The sequence below is a fragment of the Lacerta agilis genome, chromosome 12, assembly GCF_009819535.1.
Source record: "Lacerta agilis isolate rLacAgi1 chromosome 12, rLacAgi1.pri, whole genome shotgun sequence".
Classification (NCBI taxonomy): domain Eukaryota; kingdom Metazoa; phylum Chordata; class Lepidosauria; order Squamata; family Lacertidae; genus Lacerta; species Lacerta agilis.
In genome coordinates, this window is record NC_046323.1 from 49846293 (window position 1) to 49859978 (window position 13686).

At 45.0% G+C, this 13686-nt stretch overlaps 1 protein-coding gene across 8 annotated transcripts in view; it reads left to right on the plus strand.

The window, feature by feature from the left end:
• ADCYAP1R1 (ADCYAP receptor type I) overlaps positions 1 to 13686 on the plus strand; it is a 120476-nt gene that overhangs the window by 9749 nt on the left and 97041 nt on the right. The gene's annotated exons all lie outside the window — the stretch shown is intronic.

Here is a 13686-nt window from a genome sequence, read left to right on the forward strand (position 1 = left end):
AATCAGAAGCTGCGCCTTGGTTTTTGAACATTTTGGAGGTCAAACGGACTACTGGAACGGATTAAGTTTGGCGCTTTTGTTTTTGCTATTTATTTTGCGTTTCTGTTTTTGAGGCTTTTTCAGTTAATTTGGTTTTGTGACTGTGTGGAACCCAGTTCAGCTGCTGATTGACTGATTGTGTGGCTGTGGAAATGGACAAATGCCCCCCATCCAGCAATGACTATCATCAGTGCAGGTAAGATTTTTTTAAATAATAATCCACAATACTGTCTTATTTATTTTATAGTACAGTACATTGATTATTGCTTTCATTTTATGGATCAATGGTCTCGTTAGATAGTAAAATTCATTTTAAATTGCTGTTTTAGTTGTTTTTAAAAGTCTGGAACGGATTAATCCATTTTGCATTACTTTCTATGGGAAAGCGCGCCTTGGTTTTGGAACGCTTTGGTTTTAGAACACACTTCAGAAATGGATTAAGTTTGAGGACCAAGGTACCACTGCATAGGAAGCTACCTTCTTCTAGGTCAGCTCATTGGTCCATCTGGCTCAGTGATGCCTACACTGACTGGCAGTGCCTTTCTGGGGTTTCAGGCGTGGAAATGAACCTTCCACTGGGTTGGTGGATTCTCTTCCACGGGGCTATGGCTCGTCCACTGTAAAATGAAATGATTGATTTTCAGATATCCTCTCCAATATTGCAGCAGACCCTCCAAGTGTCTCTATGTTCCAGGGACAGTCCCGGATTAACAGAAGACACCCTGCTTTCTGATTTGATCCCCTAATGTCCTGCTTTTCCTTAGGACACCCCTATTTTCATCGGATAAATGTTGGAGGGGTTGGAGTTTTGTGACCCCTAAGTCAAGGAGATAAGTAGCTATACAACCTTCAGAAGACATCTGAAGGCAGGCCTGTATCGGGAAGTTTTTTAATTTTTAATGTTTTAGTATGTTTTTATATATGTTGGAAGCTGCCCAGAGTCGCTGGGGCAACCTAGTCAGATGGGTGGGATTTTATTGTTGTTATAATAATATAATAATGATTTGTTATTTATACCAGTGTTTTTCAACCACTGTTCCGCGGCACACTAGTGTGCCGCGAGATGTTGCCTGGTGTGCCGTGGGAAAAATGGAAAAATTCAAGAGAATTACTTTATATATAGTCAATATAGGCACAGAGTTAAATTTTTTAACATTTTCTAATGGTGGTGTGCCTCGTGATTTTTTTCATGAAACAAGTGTGCCTTTGCCCCAAAAAAGGTTGAAAAACACTGATTTATACCCTGCCCATCTGGCTGGGTTTCCCCAGCCACTCTGGGCGGCTCCCAACAGAATATTGAAAACACGATAAAACATCATCAAACATTAAAAACTTCCCTAAACGGGGCTGCCTTCAGATGTCTTCTTCGTTGTTTTCAAATGTCTTCTATGCCTTCTGATGGTTGTTGTTGAATAGGACATCCCTATTTTCACTGGAGAAATGTTGGATGGTATGTTTCAGTTCTCCAAATCCCTATCAAGGTGGACAGCAGTGGCGTAGGAAGGGTGGGGCGTAGGGGGCGCTGCGCCCCGGGTTCCAGGGGAGGGGAGGTGACACTCCCTGGCCTCTCCGCTGCCGCCCAGCTCCCCGTCTGGACAGGGCAGCCCCACGCCCCGCTGCTCGCTCGCCGGCTTGCAGCAGCGCCGACCAGATGTCGCGACACATCAGATGCACTGTGTATGCCCGGAGTTTCCGGGCATGCATAGTGCATCCGGCCGGCAATGCTGCTCCCGCGGCGAGCCAGTGAGCGAGCGGCACGTCGTGGGGCTGCCCGGCTCGCCGCTCGCTCGCCAGCTTGCGGGAGCGCCGGCCGGATCCACTACGCATGCACGGAAACTCCGGGCATACGCAGTGCATCTGATGTGTTGTGACGTCACGACGCACACACCGTGACACCCCGCCCCCAGGAGGTGCCTCCACGATAATGCCCCGGACGGTGAAAAGGCTTCCTATGCCGCTGGTGGAGAAGGTAGGATTCACTTGCACCTGACATTGGCTATTAGAACAAAAAGATCTGGGAAGGAAACCGGGTTCCTGTTCCCTCCTTTAGAGCAAATCTTCCATCTTTTTTTAAGCACATAGGAATGTAAGAAACGGCCTTATACCGAAATCAACCTTTGATCCATCTAGCCCAGAACTGTCAACGTGGTTAGGCAGCAGCTCTGCGGGGTTTCAGACAGGAGTCTCTCCCAGCCCTACCTTGTAATGCCGGGGATAGAACCCAAGACCTTCTGCATGCCAAGCAGATGTTCTGCCACTGAGCTACGCCGCTCACAGGCTCTGCACACCAACTTACCAGTCCTAGTCATTTCCTCGAAGCTCCCTACAGTAGATGTCGGAAGTTACTGTCCTGCCCTGCTCCCGCCCCCACCCGCTGTTGTACTGCAATTGTCTCTTTTTCAGGGCGCACCTTGTGAGTCCAAAATGAGATAAGACAAGTGTGCTGATAACTGGTTGTGCGTCCTCTTCAACCCCATGTTTCTACAGAAGCCAAGAACATCTGTTTGCAGCAGCTGACATGATCAGCGTATTTAAAAATAGAGCACCCCGGATCAGGCTTGAATGGTGGAGCAGCTTGGAGTGTGTACAACTCCCAATTGCTCCTTTTTCATTAAAGCGGAAAAAAGGAAGTTGCTCAGAGTTAGGGATGGGCTGATCTGTCAAGGCTGATCTCTCTCAGTTCTTGTTTTCTCATTCCTCCTATTTCCACATCAGTTGTGATTTTTTTTGGGGGGGAGGGGGAAAGCTAATGAAAATTCGTCAGCATTTTCGCGCAAATTTCTCCTGAGACACACATGGTTTATGTAATTTTGCCTAACATACACATCCTTGCAAAGAATGTGTGTCATTTGTAGTAAGAAATGTATTTTTTGTGACACTTTACCTCAGTATAATGCAGAGGGCCTTCTCGGTAGTGGCGCCCGCCCTGTGGAATGCCCTCCCATCAGATGTCAAGGAACTAAACAACTATCTGACTTTTAGAAGACATCTGAAGGCAGCCCTGTTTAGGGAAGTTGTTAATGTTTGATGCTTTCTTGTTTTTGTAATATTTTGTTGGAAGCCGCCCAGAGTGGCTGGGGAAACCCAGCCAGATGGGCAGGGTATAAATAAATAAATAAATAAATAATAATTATTATTATTACTACTACTACTACTACTACTACTACTACAGTAAATGGACAAAAGTACAAAGAACATGAATCACCTCATATTACACAGCACATTGGCATGAGGTTGTGTGCACTAACATCTTTCCGATTCCTGTGATGAAAAATAGCAATTTTCCTACTCATCTTGAAATATTGCCCCTCAATGAGGCCAAACTTTCATCATTAAAACACCACACATCCACATTCCACACTGCTTCACACATTAAATGCTCGCTTCTGTCGGAAACTCAGGAGACACCAGGAAAGGAAAGGAAGCCGCCATCGGGGGTAGCAACAGAACTGACATTCACTGTGCTAGAGAAGAAACTAAATAATAATAATAATAATAATAATAATAATAATAATAATAATAATAATAATAATATTTTTAGTTTCTTCTGTTACATTCACAAAATGTTTAGGGGTATGGATACCCCTGCGTTCCCCCAGAAGAAAAGCACTTGTCTATACATAATTTTGGCTTTAGGCGCAGTCCTGGGGAATGGAAGCTGCGGTTTTACTGTACTCTCCGCAAAGCTTAATTTCCCCAGCATTGGATTTGAGTAGTTTGCATTCAAATCGGTGGAAGTTACTCATTTCCTCTTGCAGTGGGAGAAGGAGGGGAGGGAGGCTGCAGGTGGGAGGAGAACCCGGCTTTTTAAAAACCCTCTCATTTTCCCCCAAACTAGCAATCACCAGAAAGAGACAGAGCAAGAGAGAGAGAAAGTACAGAAATAATATAGATGTCTAAACTGCAGAGAGCTAAGGAGAAAGGCTGGTAATGACTAAGGCCTTGAGCTCCATCACAGCTGTCAGAAGTGCTCCGGTCCTCTGTAAATTTGTATTCATTCTCCCGAGTTGCTCTAAAGCTCAATGGTGGGCGAAGAGTGGCTGGAACCAGACCAGTTTGGTCACAAGGGAATCGGAGGAATGCCAGCTCCTCCACTGAGCCTTAGCACAGGTGAAATTGGGAGCTTTCTTGCTGCAGGTGATCATTAGGATGGCGCCTTAAAGGTAAAGGTAAAGGGACCCCTGACCATTAGGTCCAGTCATGGACGACTCTGGGGTTGCAGCGCTCATCTCACTTTATTGGCTGATGGAGCCGGCGTACAGCTTCCGGGTCATGTGGCCAGCATGACTAAGCCACTTCTGGTGAACCAGAGCAGCACACGGAAACGCTGTTTACCTTCCCACCACAGCGGTACCTATTTATCTAGTTGCACTTTGACATGCTTTTGAACTGCTAGGTGGGCAGGAGCTGGGACCGAGCAACGGGAGCTCACCCCATCACAGGGATGCGAACCGCCAACCTTCTGATCACCAAGCCCTAGCTCTGTGGTTTAACCCACAGCACCACCCGCGTCCAACCAACAATTCATACCAACAGCTTAATCTGCATCTACAAAAACACATTCGAAGGAGCAGATTTATGCCACTTTTCAGCCTTTTTTTTTTGCAACAGGTAAGGCGCCGCCCTAGGGACGCTGTGGGTTAAACATTTTTATTTTTAAATAAAAATTCAGGAATGGCCCTTGAGAGGACATGACCCTTGCAGGCCACCATACTTCCATGGGGGAAAGCATTCTGTGGCAGAATCAGCCAACATGGTGCCTTCCCGATGGTGTTAGACTTCAACTCCCAATAGCCCCCGCCATCTTGGCCAATGGCAACGGATGTTGGGAGTTGTAGTCCAACAATGTCTGGAGGGCGCCATGTTGGTCTATTGCTGCCCCGGCCTGCTGGAAGCCTGCTGTTATCTTTGCATCAGCCTTCACAAACCTTCACGCCACCTCGATGGAGCTAGGCCATTTTTAGCCCCTAAATCGCAGCATTTTATTTTATTTTTAAAAATCCCTTCAGTGAGATAATTTATTAGTTCCACATTCTGCGACATCGAGGAACCGCCTAAGTATTAAGGGTTTTAAAAGTTTATCCTCCGATGACTTGTCGGTTTCTGTTCTGTAATGAGTTGGGTAATTATCTATGCCTCTTCTCTGGTGACTCTTTCATTATATAATTATCATATAATGGCTGTAAATTCGATGGCGCCTGGTACTCTCAGCCATCTTTTCTCCATTTTGTTCCTCTTCAGCACTGGACTTTTTCCTGCTTAAATGCACAGAGAAGGAGAATTAATATGACATTTGATGCACAAATATGAATAAAAATGGAATTTACTTTTTTTTTAGTATCTCTTTTGTGAAAAAAGAAAAATTGATCCAGCTTCTAGTTTTCCATATTGACTGAATATTCCTCAGTTTTGCATTTGATTTTCTTCTGTGAAAATGTATCCCACTGCAATAAGGCTATATCTGAAGAGCAGAAGAAAGCCTATTTCATATTCTCCAACATTTCTCTGATGAAAATAGGGATGTCCTATTCCATAATAATAATAATAATAATAATAATAATAATAATATTTATACTCCGCTCGCTCTTTTGGCTGGGTTGCCTCAGCCACTCTGGACAGCTTCCAACACACACACACACACACACACACACACATATGGCATAATTAAACATTTAAAAACTTCCCTAGACATCCCTGCCTTCAGATGTCTAAAGGTTGTATAGGTACTTATCTCCTTGGCTTGGGGTTCACAAAACTCCATATCCTCCAACATTTTGCCAATGAAAATAGGGATCTCCTAAGGAAATGTGGAGCATTCCAGGATCAAATCAGGAGAGCCAGTGTGGTGTAGTGGTTAAGAGCGGTAGACTCGTAATCTGGTGAACCGGGTTCGCGTCTCCGCTCCTCCACATGCAGCTGCTGGGTGACCTTGGGCTAGTCACACTTCTCTGAAGTCTCTCAGCCCCACTCACCTCACAGAGTGTTTGTTGTGGGGGAGGAAGGGAAAGGAGAATGTTTGAGACTCCTTTGGATAGTGAAAAGCAGGATATCAAATCCAAACTCTTCTTCTTCTTCTTCTTCTTCTTCTTCTTCTTCTTCTTCTTCTTCTTCTTCTTCTTCTTCTTCCTGTAAACAGTCCTATCATGCAGTCTTTGATGACCCTCAGATTTGCCTTGAGACAGTCTTTAAACCTCTTTTGTTGACCACCAGCATTACGCTTTCCATTTTTAAGTTCGGAATAGAATAGTTGCTTTGAAAGACGATAATCAGGCATCCGCACAACATGACCAGTCCAACGAAGTTAATGTTGAAGAATCATTGCTTCGACACTGGTGATCTTTGCTTCTTCCAGTACAAGGTGTTGGACTCTTCTTCATTGAAAGTTTTAAAGCAGAGGTTGTATGGACATTGCCAGGGATTTTTTTAGCTGTGAATCCCACGTGGCTGGGAATGAATGACCCTTTACGTCCCATCCTGCTCTACAGTTCTATGATTTTTCTCTCTCTTTATTTTTTGGATTTTCCATTGATAGTTTCAGATTTAATTTGGAGACGTTGTAAATCAGCTGAAATCTTGTTGACAAACTTACATTCAAGGATGCTACCTCAGGTTAAGAACTTTACCTCAGGATGAGAACAGAAATCTCGCGGCACGGTAGCGGCGGTGGGAGGCCCCATTAGCTAATGTGGTACCTCAGGTTAAGAACAGTTTCAGGTTAAGAACAGACCTCTGGAACGAATTAAGTTCATAACCAGAGGTACCACTGTACTTATAAATGAAAAGAAACCACAACAACAGACTGACCCTGATCAACAGTATCGATTACCGAGAATGCCGAAGAAAGTTTGAACTGAGACAATGCGCCGTTCCCTCTCTGCAATGCAAATTTTAATTAAGACAGTTTGTTTGACGATTTCCCGCCTCCTCTGAATTTACGCACCTCGAAGATCAGCTCACAGGTTCCCAGCAGCCAACATTTCCACGTGAAGCCACTTGTCAGTGTCAGGGAGAAAATGAAAGTCATTTTTCTCTCTCCACAAACATGCCAGGGTTGAATAACGAATTGGGAATTAAAAGCTTAGTGGTGCTAAATCAGAGTCGCGGAATGCTGAACGTTCTAGCATGAATGGCTGGGGCACCGTTTGCCAACCTGCTCCTCTCCAGATATCCGGGGCTGACAGGAGTTGTCACCCAAAGCAGCTGAATGGCACCAGCTTGGCAACCCCCTCCCCCCCCCCCCCGAGAGTTCAACAGAGGAACTAGAGTACAGCCAGGGATGTAAGAGGGCATTATTTTCAGTTCCACCCTGGGTTTGTTGCATGCAGCGCTGCTTCCATTCTGCTGCACTCCGTGTTCCACCCAAAACTAGGTTATTTGTCTTGCTGTCCAATGTGGTGCGTCAGAGAAAATCCCCTTTAGGGGTTTTGATACAGAGGGTCGCAACAACTTTCTATCTGCCCAATCGGGCAGATGTTTTCTTTAGTAATGCATTACAGGACAGAGTCCAGAGAGTTTTCCATTAAGATACATGCCAGGGATGTTCAACCAGTCGACCGCGATCAACAGGTCGATCCTTGGCTGCTCGTGGTAGATCGTGTGCTCTTTTTCCTCCACTCCTGCCCCCTCACTCTTCCTTTCATTCACGCACGATTGGAACCACGGGAGACGGAGAAATCACTGGTGGCTCACTACCTTGTTAGTGGTTTACTGCGCCCCCCCAAAAAAAATCAGCAGAATTATGGCACCCCCAAAAAAGCAGCCCATCAACTTTGGCTTGCCCCCCTTAAAAAAGCTCAAAAACTTTGGGATCACCCCCCAAAAATATGGGTAGATCACTGATTCCCCCCCCCCCCGGGAGTAGACTGCAGTCTCTTGGGAGTTGCACATCCTTGCTATATAGGGGAGATAATATGCATCATCTTCTGCCCCCTGGGGGCCCTTGGAATGATCCAGGGGGGCGGTAGTAGTCTTGGGTGCCATTAGGGGACATTGAATTTAAAAGGGGGGGCAGTGGAAGCATAAAGAAAGAAGAGAATATTTTTTTTGAAAAACCTTTCATACATGTCCGATAATGCTGTTCGATAATGCTGTATTTTTCAGAGTTTCCTATAACCTTTTTAAAAAATTAATGAGGGCTGCCATACGTGCTTCCTGAAATATGGCAACACTAAATTAATAAAGAAGTATTTTATATGTTGGTTATTTATTAAATTTGTTATTTGCTTTACCTTGCTCAAAGCAAACAAAAGCGTTTTCAACCAGCCAACCAAACAAAAACCCACACAGATACATTAAAACCAAGAGGAAAAAGAAAAAGAAACATTTAAAAGATAAGAAAAGACAAAAGGCCGTATTTTGAAGAGCAGAAAAGAGGACATACTTTTGCTTTTAACTATGGATTGTCTTGGGCCCAGTCTTATTCAACATCTTTATCAATACAAAATCGAAAATTCTTTCTAGTAGCACCTTAGAGACCAACTGAGTTTGTTCCTGGTATGAGCTTTCGTGTGCATGCACACTTCTTCAGATACCTTTATCAATGACTTGGATGATGGGCTTGAGGGCATCCTGATCAAGTTTGCAGATGACACCCAATTGGGAGGGGTGGCTAATACCCCAGAGGACAGGATCACACTTCAAAATGACCTTAACAGATTAGAGAACTGGGCCAGAGCAAACAAGATGAATTTTAACAGGGAGAAATGCAAAGTACTACACTTGGGCAAAAAACTGAAAGGCACAAATACAGGATGGGTGACACCTGGCTTGAGAGCAGTACATGTGAAAAGGATCTAGGAGTCTTGGTAGACCATAAACTTGACATGAGTCAACAGTGTGATGCAGCAGCTAAAAAAGCCAATGCAATTCTGGGCTGCATCAATAGGAGTATAGCGTCTAGATCAAGGGAAGTAATAGTACCACTGTATTCAGCTCTGGTCAGACCTCACCTGGAATACTGTGTCCAGTTCTGGGCACCACAGTTCAAGAAGGATACTGACAAGCTGGAACGTGTCCAGAGGAGGGCAACCAAAATGGTCAAAGGCCTGGAAACGATGCCTTATAAGGAACGGCTTAGGGAGCTGGGTATGTTTAGACTGGAGAAGAGAAGGTTAAGGGGTGATATGATAGCCATGTTCAAATATATCAAAGGATGTCATATAGAGGAGGGAGAAAGATTGTTTTCTGCTTCTCCAGAGAAGCAGACACGGAGCAATGGATTCAAACTACAAGAAAGAAGATTCCACCTAAACATTAGGAAGAACTTCCTGACAGTGAGAGCTGTTTGACAGTGGAATTTGCTGCCAAGGAGTGTGGTGGAGTCTCCTTCTTTGGAGGTCTTTAAGCAGAGGCTTGACAGCCATCTGTCAGGAATGCTTTGATGGTGTTTCCTGCTTGGCAGGGGGTTGGACTGGATGGCCCTTGTGGTCTCTTCCAACTCTAGGATTCTATGTTATGACGACTCTCATTTTACGTACCCATGAAAAAGAGGAGGCGTCTTGGAAAAAGAGGACATATGGCAACCTAAAGATACATAAGAAAGGCGCCAGCTGAGTCTCCCTGGAGAGAGAAAAAGCCCGTTCTTGTGTTGCCACCCTCCAGACCTCTGGTGGAGGATGCAAGCAAAAAAGAGCCTCAGATGGTGATCTCAGGGTCCAGGTCAGTTCATATGGGAAGAGGTGGTCCTTGAGATATTGCAGTCCTGAACCGCTTAAGGCTTCCTAGGTCAAAACCAGCACTTTGAATTGGGACCAGAAACTCATTGGAAGCCAGTGCAATCAGCCCAGGATTGGTGCTATATGTTCTTGCCCCGGTGAGCAACCTGGCGACGGAATTCTGCACCAGCTGAAGTTTCTGAATCATCTTCAGAGGCAGCCATGCGTATAACACATTGCAGTAAAAAATATTATTAATAATAATGATGATGAAGTTCGGGAGCCCCTACCCTAGAACATATCTAAGGGGCATGGAGGAGAAGGAAGTCCTGATGGACAAGTTTAATTGCTTGCAATGACGGATTGCCATGTTGAATACAACCCATCATTTTCACTATCTTCCTCGCAAAGAGCCTTGCTTTAACCGTTCCTTCGGAGCGGGCCGGGAACCTCGGAAAAGCCTTTCCTCCCTTGAGTGACATTTTATGAAAACAAACCTTACGCCTCATTTGTTCCATCTGGCCACACCAGACGGAGCCAGACCCCCGGGCTGTGTGAAAAGGCTTCCTGCGGAGATGAAGGCGTTGGGGGGGGGGGAGCTGTCGCTGTCAGCTCGGTCAGCTTGACCTGTTGCAATGGATACGGCCAAGTGCACGGCTTGAGCGAGCCGGCCGCCAGTTCTCCTGCTGAGTCAGAGAGCCGAGTGCGAGGAAAGCAGCTTTGCTATACATGCTGTTGAGCTTTGTAATGATGGTGCTCAGGGGGGTTTTTTGGGGGGGGAATCGGGCGCGTAAGCAGATTCTCTGTCAGTCTTCGGGATGCGTTTTGTCAGCTTAAAGACCCGAATGCAAATCTTCCGCCTTTCCTAAATAAACGAGTCAGTGTGCTGCGAATTTGAGTGCGATTTGGGCAGGCTGGTAAAGGACCGTTCTTTCTCCTGCTTTTTCGCCTCTTAACAGCGGCTTCTTATGAAGATTGTGGAAGTTGGCAACGCCATGAGAAAAGATCGCCCAATTTTCATCTCGGGAAAAAGTTACGGAGGGAGGATTTAAAATTTACAGCATGCTGTGCATTGAAGGAGAGCTATATGAAAATGATGTATCATTGGTACTTAACACCTATAAAATTATCAAAGATGTACAGTGGTACCTCGGGTTAAGTACTTAATTCGTTCCGGAGGTCCGTTCTTAACCTGCAACTGTTCTTAACCTGAAGCACCACTTTAGCTTATGGGGCCTCCCGCTGCCACTGCGCCGCCAGAGCACGATTTCTGTTCTTAGCGGAGTTCTTAACCTGAAGCGTACTTAACCTGAGGTACCACTGTATGTTGGAAATATAAGCAGAAGGAAGGCACATCCCACCACATGTGGTGGGCGTGCAAGATAACAAAAGCATTCTGGGAAATGATATATAGTGAGTTGGGAAAAATGTTCAAAATAACGTTTGTGGTGGGTGGCACTGTGATCTAAACTACTGAGTCTCTTGGGCTTGCCGATCGGAAATTCGGTGGTTTGAATCCCCGCTACAGAGTGAGCTCCCGTTGCTCTGTCCCAGCTCCTGCCAACCTAGCAGTTCAAAAGCACACCAGTGCAAGTAGATAAATAGGTACCGCTGCAGCAGGAAGGTAAACGGTGTTTCCGTGCACTCTGTTTTCCGTCAGTGTTTCGTTGTGCCAGAAGCGGTTTAGTCATGCTGGCCACATGACCCAGAAAGCCGTCTGACGACAAACGCCGGGTCCCTCACCTGAAAGCAAGATGAGTGCCACAACCCCATAGTCGCCTTAGACTAGACTTAACCATCCAGGGGTCCTTTACCTTTTACCTTCTCCAGGTAGGGCTGGGAAAGGCTTCTGCCCCAAATGCTTGAGAGCCTCTACGTCCTTGGTGGAAATGATACTGAGCCCGATGGGCCAATGATTTGACTTGGTAGAAGGCAGCTTTGCCGCTCCCCCTGGTGGGTCTTCAGCTCATGAGAAGCCTAGGAGCCAACTTTTAGGGGCTGACAGGTCTTTGTTGTTGTTGTTCTTCAGTCGTTCAGTCATGTCCGACTCTTCGTGACCCCATGGACCAGAGCACGCCAGGCACGCCTATCCTTCACTGCCTCTCGCAGTTTGGCCAAACTCATGTTAGTAGCTTCGAGAACACTGTCCAACCATCTCATCCTCTGTCGTCCCCTTCTCCTTGTGCCCTCCATCTTTCCCAACATCAGGGTCTTTTCTAGGGAGTCTTCTCTTCTCATGAGGTGACCAAAGTACTGGAGCCTCAACTTCAGGATCTGTCCTTCTAGTGAGCACTCAGGGCTGATTTCTTTAAGAATGGATAGGTTTGATCTTCTTGCAGTCCATGGGACTCTCAAGAGTCTCCTCCAGCACCATAATTCAAAAGCATCAATTCTTCGGCATCAGCCTTCTTTAGTCCAGCTCTCACTTCCGTACATTACTACTGGGAAAACCATAGCTTTAACTATACGGACCTTTGTTGACAGGTCTTTGCCCCCCCCCCCAATAAAATATTTGAGGGGGACAGGACCCCACCAAAGTTGATGGACATTGCCATTCAAATGGTATGCGTACACCGTGTCATGTGATTGATTATGCAGGGTGTGGCTTACCTGCCGCCCAATATTTTATTCAAGATGGCACCCCTGGTGAGGAGGGAGGAGCATGAGGAGGTTGGACCAAGGCTAGGACTGTGTCTCGTCGCATGCTGTGGTGCAATCCTACAGTTTACAACTAGGGCCCTTTTCAGACGTTAGTGGACTCCGGTCACCCAGCAATTTCTGGGAACATCTAGTCGCCCTAGTCCACTGACCACATGCCACCACAGAGCATGGCCATCATGGCTGGTAACCAAAGAAAGTCGCCTCCTCCATAATTTTTTTATAATTCTCTTTTAAAGCCATCTAGCTTGGCCATATGCTTTCTGGCTAAGCTACCTTCACATGAAATTTAGTGGGACCTCCTTAACACGTCTCTGTACGTACTCTCATGTATATTTTTAGGACCTGATTTCTGTGTTTGCAAGTTGTTTTAAACTGCTTCCCTTAGGTTGAAGGGCAGATGGAACATCACCACTGGATAAAATATATTAAAGTAAAGGATTCCGTTTTTTTCAAGGCTAATGCCATTGTTTCACAAGGGCGACTTAATTTGTTTTTTGTTTGCAAGTAGCATAAATGTCGTGCTGATTATTATCATCTACGCTTCTGGGAGAAGATTTATAATGAATTGAAAAAAGTGTTGAAAAACACATTCAGTAGAAAACCATAAGCCTTTTTACTGGGTATTGTAAACCATGAGATTCCCAGAGAAGATAGAACAGTCTTTATGTACGCCACAACAGCAGCAAGAATTCTACTTGCAAAGAATTGGAAGAAAGAAGAAATACCAACGATTGAAGAATGGCAGATGAAAATGATAGACTATATGGAGCTCGCTGAACTGACCGGGAAACTCCGAGACCAGAGGGACGATGCGGTGGAGAAAGACTGGATTAAATTTAAAGCATATTTGAAGAAACATGCCAAAAATTTTATGTAAAGCAGACAGGTGGAAATAGTTAGGCTACAGAGGTAGAAGATAGATAAGATTTAGTAAAATAGGAAGTAATGTTTAAGGTTATTAAAATCGAGATAAGTTGAATAGTAGTTTGATATAAGATTAGAAAAAGGTAAGGAAATTACTAAAGATGAATTACAAAGAAAGCAGTCGGAGAGGACGTGAGGAAGTCAACTTAACAATGATATATAGAAGAATAGTTAGGTTTAGATAAGTATTTTGGTGGGGTAGTGGGGTATGATGTCTTTATTGTTTGTAGTTTTTGTGTTGTCTTTTGTTTGTGTTATGATAAAATCAATAAAAAAATGGGGGGGGGGAATGATTATTATCATCTACGGTGCTCTCATTAGGCTAATGCTTTTAAAATGACTTGATCATTATTTGACCGGCGTTTGAGCTGCATATGGACGGAATCCCGTTTGTTGTTGTTGTTGTTTT